We start from the raw sequence: 6250 nt of genomic DNA on the forward strand, positions 1-6250 counted from the left end.
TGTAATCTTTACCACAATCAATTTTAGAACATTTTCTTCTTCTTTGTACTCATAGTGCCTCTATAGATTTACCCATCCTGGATTTCATATGCAGAAAATCATACAAAACACAAATAAGAAGCAAACAAAAAAATTAACAACAATATCAAAACAAAACAAGGAGAAGCTTCAACTAGAAAAAGAGCAGAAAATATTAAAAATGGAAACAAATTTAAAATGAGTCAAAGGGGAGATCAAAATAATAAGGTATGACATTTTAACCTAAGTACATGAGCCACAATTGACTTTACAATGCTTTCTGTTTGATAGCAAAGCTAATCACATCCCAGGTTTATGGTCAAAGAGAATTCTTGTGTGGACCTGCAAATGGACTTTGAATTTCCACTGTCATTCATAGCCTTCTGCAAGCCAGATGTTCAGAATTTAAACTATAATACTGTTCCCTCCTTGTGGAGGTAGCCAGCCCCCACAATTAATCACAGTTTCGGTAGGTGCAATTGCATGGTAAAGATATATAAAGATTATAGTAAAGTCATAGAGAATAGGGAGAGATGGGAGAGAGAGTAACCTAAGGAAGGCGGACATATTTCATAGTAGCATGCTCACCTCAGCTCCTTTTGGTGGTACACGTGGAGATGGAGGAGAGGACAGCAGAGAGCTCTCGTGAGGTTTTATTTCTAACCAAAGCTTATTTATCTTTGGGGAGCATGCAAGCCCTCTGATTACAAATAACAATGTACATCAGCGGAGGGGTTGTAACATGGGCAATACAAGCAATAGGAGGAGGTTGACCCAGGGATGTACACACAATAGTATAGGGAGGGATATGGGTACATATGTGGCAAGATGGGTGGACCCTAGACTCAATATAGTAGCCTAAATGTAGACATCCTTGAGTGGTCCCGGACTTGCCTTGCCTTTGGGCATTCCTTCAAGAGAACAATATCAGAAGAGAGTGGGCCCTATTTAGAATGAGTCAGACTATACAGTCTGGTTCTCTAAATACCCTTAAGGAGAATAACCTCTGACCTATTTTCAATGACCCGGTGTACAGTCATTTACCATGTGTAGCAAGCAGCATCTTGGGTTTGGCATATATTTGGGAGAGACAAATTGGGAGAAATATTTCTGTTTCCCGTGCCTCCTTTAGATTTGAACTTTATTATTTACAATCCTTTGATCATAGAAGGGTAACACTCCTTAAAGGAAAGCAATATAATTCAATATTCAATAACATAGAAACATGATGTTCAATATTCAATAAAAATTGCTAGTTATTTGAAAATACCAAGACAATAATGACTCGACACAGAAAGATCCAGAAGTAACAAAACTGGAAAACTAGGCATAGAGAAACTTTTAATAAACACTATCAGTATGCTCAAATGTTAAAGAAAAACCTGATATAGTACAGAGAAAAATAGAAAACATAATAAAACAAGTGGACGCCTTGAAAAGCATGTCAGAAATATATATACATACAGTCCTATGAACCAGATCAATTACAGATTGGATACTGTCAGATAAATATTTAGTAAATTTGAAATCAAAATAATAGAGAACATCTAAATGGAAGCAAAAAAAGAAATAAGTTGGAGTAAATGAGCAGACCACAGAATAAGCAAGGCTGGCTGCTTTGGGACAGCACGCTGGCTTCTGCAGTGGGTGCCTCTATGAACTTAATTTTGGGAGCTGGATGTGCTGACTCACAAAAGTACAGCTGAGAGAGTGGAGTAACATCTTCAAGAAAGAGAACAATACCAACCCGAGAATCGTCTACCCCACCAAACTATCTGTCAAGATAAACGCAGAAGTACAAGTTTTCCCGGACAAGGAAAATCTTAAAGAATACGTCAAAAGAAACCCAACTTTACAAAAAATTCTTCCTAATCCACTGTGGTCAGAAGAATAACATACACCGAGCACAATTAGGAGACCACCACATAGAGCAACTCCACCCAGAACTCAACACATCAAAAACAGCCCCCAAGATTACATTAGCTCAACAGAGCAAAGGAAGCAAGAATGACCCCCCCCCACACACACACACAATGTAATGATAAGAACACCTAACATAAAAGGTATGAGATGACACCGCAGAGTCCACAGATTGATGTAATATCTCTGAATGTCAATGGACTGAACTCCTCCATTAAAAGACAAAGATTAGCAAACTGGCTTAGAAGGCATAACCCATCAATCTGTTGTCTACAAGAGACACATCTCAAGTTCACAGACAAAAATAGGCTGAGAATTAAAGGTTGACGAAAAATATACCACGCAAATGGCAAAATTCAAATAAAACGGGTTGAAACCTTAATGTCTGGGGAAAAAATGATTTCAAGCTGCAAGCCATAACAATAGATAAGGAGCGGCATTATATTATGTTTAAGGTAACAGTAGACCAAGAACCAGTGAGCATAATAAATATATGCACGCCCAGTGCTGCAAAACTCATCAATCAGATGCTCCAAAAAATGAAAAAAGAAGTCATGGGCTCACCAATCATAGTACGTGACTTTAATACACAGCTTTCTGAGAAAGATACATCACAGGGAACGAAGCTTAACAAGAAAGCTAAACAACTAAACGCTACAGTTTGCAACTTGACCTAATGGAAATTTTTAGAGCTCTTCACCCAAAAGCAAAAAAAAAAAAAAATCACATTGATTTCAAGCGACCAGGGCACATACTCGAAGATAGACCACATGCTGGGGCACAAGTCGAGCCAGAGTAAATTCAAGCACATAGAGATCACTCAGACTTCCTTCTCAGACCACTATGCAACAAGACTAGCAATCAACAAAAGGATGGTTAAGGAAAAATAATTGGAGGATGAATTGCTCCCTACTGCAAAATGAGTGGGTGCTGGTCCAGATCAGAGATAAAATTAGGAAAGTTTTAGAAACCAATGAGAATGAGAATACCACATGCCCAAACCTTTGGGACACAGCAAAAGCATCTATGACAGGAAGCTTGATAGTGATAAATGCACACATGAAAAAGAAAGAGACTTAAAACTGATTTTCTGCCACACAGCCTGCAGCAATTGGAACAGAGTCAACAGAATAATCCTATGGATAGCAAAATAAATTAAATGATAAATATCAAGGCAGAGGTAAACAAGTGGGAAACAAGAAAAGAATACAAAAAAATCAATATAGCAAAAAGCAGGTTCTTTGAAAGGAGTAACAGAATCGATAGACCGTTGGCAAACCTAACCAAAGAAAGGAAGGAACAAATATCAATAGCCAGGATGAGGGATGAAATGGGAGAAATTACAATGAACCCTGATGAAATTAAGAGGTTAATTACACAGTACTATAAAGGCCTGTACTACAATGAATTCAACAACTTGGAAGATATGGACAAGTACTTGGAAAAACAATCCTTCCCTGGATTATCCAAGATGGACGTCAAGAACCTCAACAGACATATAGCAGTCGAAGAAATAGATATAGACTATCTAGGGACTACCAACTATAAATTCCCCCAGGCCAGATGGCTTCACAGAAAAATTTTACCAAGCATTCAGGAAAGAACGACACCAATCCTACCCAAACTCTCCCAGAGCATAGAAAAGGGAGGCAAATTTCGAAACTCTTTCTATGAAGCTAGCATAACACTGATACTTTCAGTGGGCAAGGATCCCACAAGAATTGAGAACTACAGACCAATATCTCTAATAAGCACCAATGCAAAAATCTTTAACAAAATATTGGCCAATAGAAAACAAAAGTATATAAAACAAATATTTCACGATGACCAAGTGGGATTCATACCAGGGATGCAGAGATGGTTCAACATCCAATAGTGCGTCAACATTATTCACCACATCCACCAGATAAAGGATAAAAACCACATGATAATATCGATAGATGCCGAAAAAGCATTCAACAACATCCAACACCCATTCCTGTTTAAGACAATCAAGATAATAAGAATGGAAGGAAAACTTCTCAATAAAATACAAGCCATCTATGAAAAACCAACAGTCAATATAGTAATCAATGGAGAAAAGACAAAAGCATTCCCACTGAAAAAGGGGACCAAACAAGGATGCCCCTTGCTCCCTCTCTTATTCAACATCGTGCTGGAAGTTCTAGCTAACAACATGAGGTACAGGGAAGACATTACAGGGCTTCATCTGGGGGAAGAAGAGTTGAAGCGATCATTATTCACAGATGATATGATTTTATATATTGAAAACCCCAAAAGCCCCACAAGAGGCATGCTGGGAGGGATAGCAGAATATGGCAGGGTGGCAGGATACAATATCAACAAACAAATCTATCAGATTGCTATACACCAGACGAGATCATGGAAGAAGAGATGAGAAAACGTAGTACCCTTCACAATAGCCAAGCACAAATTAAAATATCTAGGGATATATTTAACAACAACAACAACAACAAATTTGTACAAGGATAACTACAGAACACTATTAACAAACAAAAAGTGACGTCCACAAATGGAAGACTATCCCATGCTCGTGGATCAGAGGACTGTATATAGTAAAGATGTCAGCCCTACTCAAGGTACTATATAAATTTAACACTATCCCGATACAAATAACATCTTTTTTCAAGGAATTGGAAAAACTGACTACCAACTTCATATGGAGAGAGAAGGCCAGAATTAGCAGAGAACTCCTCGACAAGAAGGACCAAGAAGGAGGGCTTGCTTTACCTGACTCTAACACTGATTATACAGTCATTACAATTCTGAGGAGAAAACAATGGGACTGGTGGTCTCAGGGGGAGGGGGCATGGGAGAAGAAGGGATGGGAAGGGGGAGCGGGGAGCCAACAAAGTCAGGGATAAGAGAACAAGAGATCTAAAACTGATGGCGAGAAGGGTGTATAATGTCCCGTTTGGTTTTTTAAGTGCAATGTATCTGAGAGGAATTAATGAGAGCCGACTGGTGGGTGAGCATGACAGTGGAGAAAGAGGAAGGTGAAAGAAAATAGAGGAAAGAACTAGGAGGCAAAAGCTATTTATAGAGGTCTAGCTATAGGCATTTACATATGTAAATATATTAATTTATAATGATAGAGATAAAGGTCAATGTACATATATTTATATGTTAAGTATTAAGATAGCAGATGAATGTTGGGCTTCTACTCAAGGCCTCCCTAAACACAAGAACACTTTGTTCTAATAACCTGACACCCTTTGAAACTCATCTTCCCGACATGATCGCTAAAGACAAAATGGATGCATAAGCAAATGTGTGAAGAAAGTGAATGGTGCCCAGCTATTACAAGATATCAGTTCTGGGGGGTCTTAAAGGTTTAAAGATAAACTAGCGGCCATCTAGTAGGGAAGCAAATAACTTATGTGGAAGAAGCACACCAGCCTGTGTGATCATGAGGTGTTGACAGGATCAGGTATCAGTTATCAAAAGATCCAAAATAAAAAAATCATATCAATTATATAGATGTCAACAAGTAGGGTCGGAGTGGAGACCTGTGCTAGTCTGGGTCGACTAGGGAAACAAATCCAGAGACACTCATATATGTGTAAGAGACAGTTTTATCTCTAAGAGTAATTGTATAGTAAGAAAACATCTTGGCCCAGTCCAGATCAAGTCCATAAGTCTGACATTAGCCCATATGTCTAATACCAGTCTATAAATTCCTCTTCAGATTCACACAACACATGCAATGATGTAGAATGCAGGAAGATCACAAGTCTGTGGGTGGAAAGTCTTGTGGATCCAGTGGCGGTGGAAGCATCTCCAGGGCTCTGGCTGGCATCTACATGGCTCCATATAGCTTGTCAACAGGAAGGTGAAGCAGAGAGGGTGTGTGTCCCACCTCCAGGGAGGAAGACAGGAGTTCCCAGAATCCTCATGAGAAGGCCATGCCCACACAGAGGCCTCATTGGCTATGACCTGACTGACAGGCTAGACTCCACCTCTTCACTCAAGTTGACAGGGAGATTATGTAACTACCATAAGACCCTAAGCCCTTCTGTAGAAAATTGAACGTCCCCCCACACAAGGTTAACCAGGAAGGGATGATTCAACCAGGGTGCAGTATAGCACCGATGAAATGTACATCATTTCTTTAGTTCCTGAATGCTTCCTCTCCCCCACTACCATGACCCTGTTCTACCTTACAAATCCAGCTAGAACGGAGTACACACATTGGTACAGAGCTCTCCACACATGGAATTCAGGACAGATAAACCCCTCAGGAACAGTAGTGGGAGTAGTGATACCATGAGGGTAGGGGATGGTGGGGGGG

Source organism: Echinops telfairi, unplaced genomic scaffold (assembly GCF_000313985.2).
Source record: "Echinops telfairi isolate 266 unplaced genomic scaffold, ASM31398v2 ScPeMD7_655;HRSCAF=1070, whole genome shotgun sequence".
NCBI lineage: Eukaryota > Metazoa > Chordata > Mammalia > Afrosoricida > Tenrecidae > Echinops > Echinops telfairi.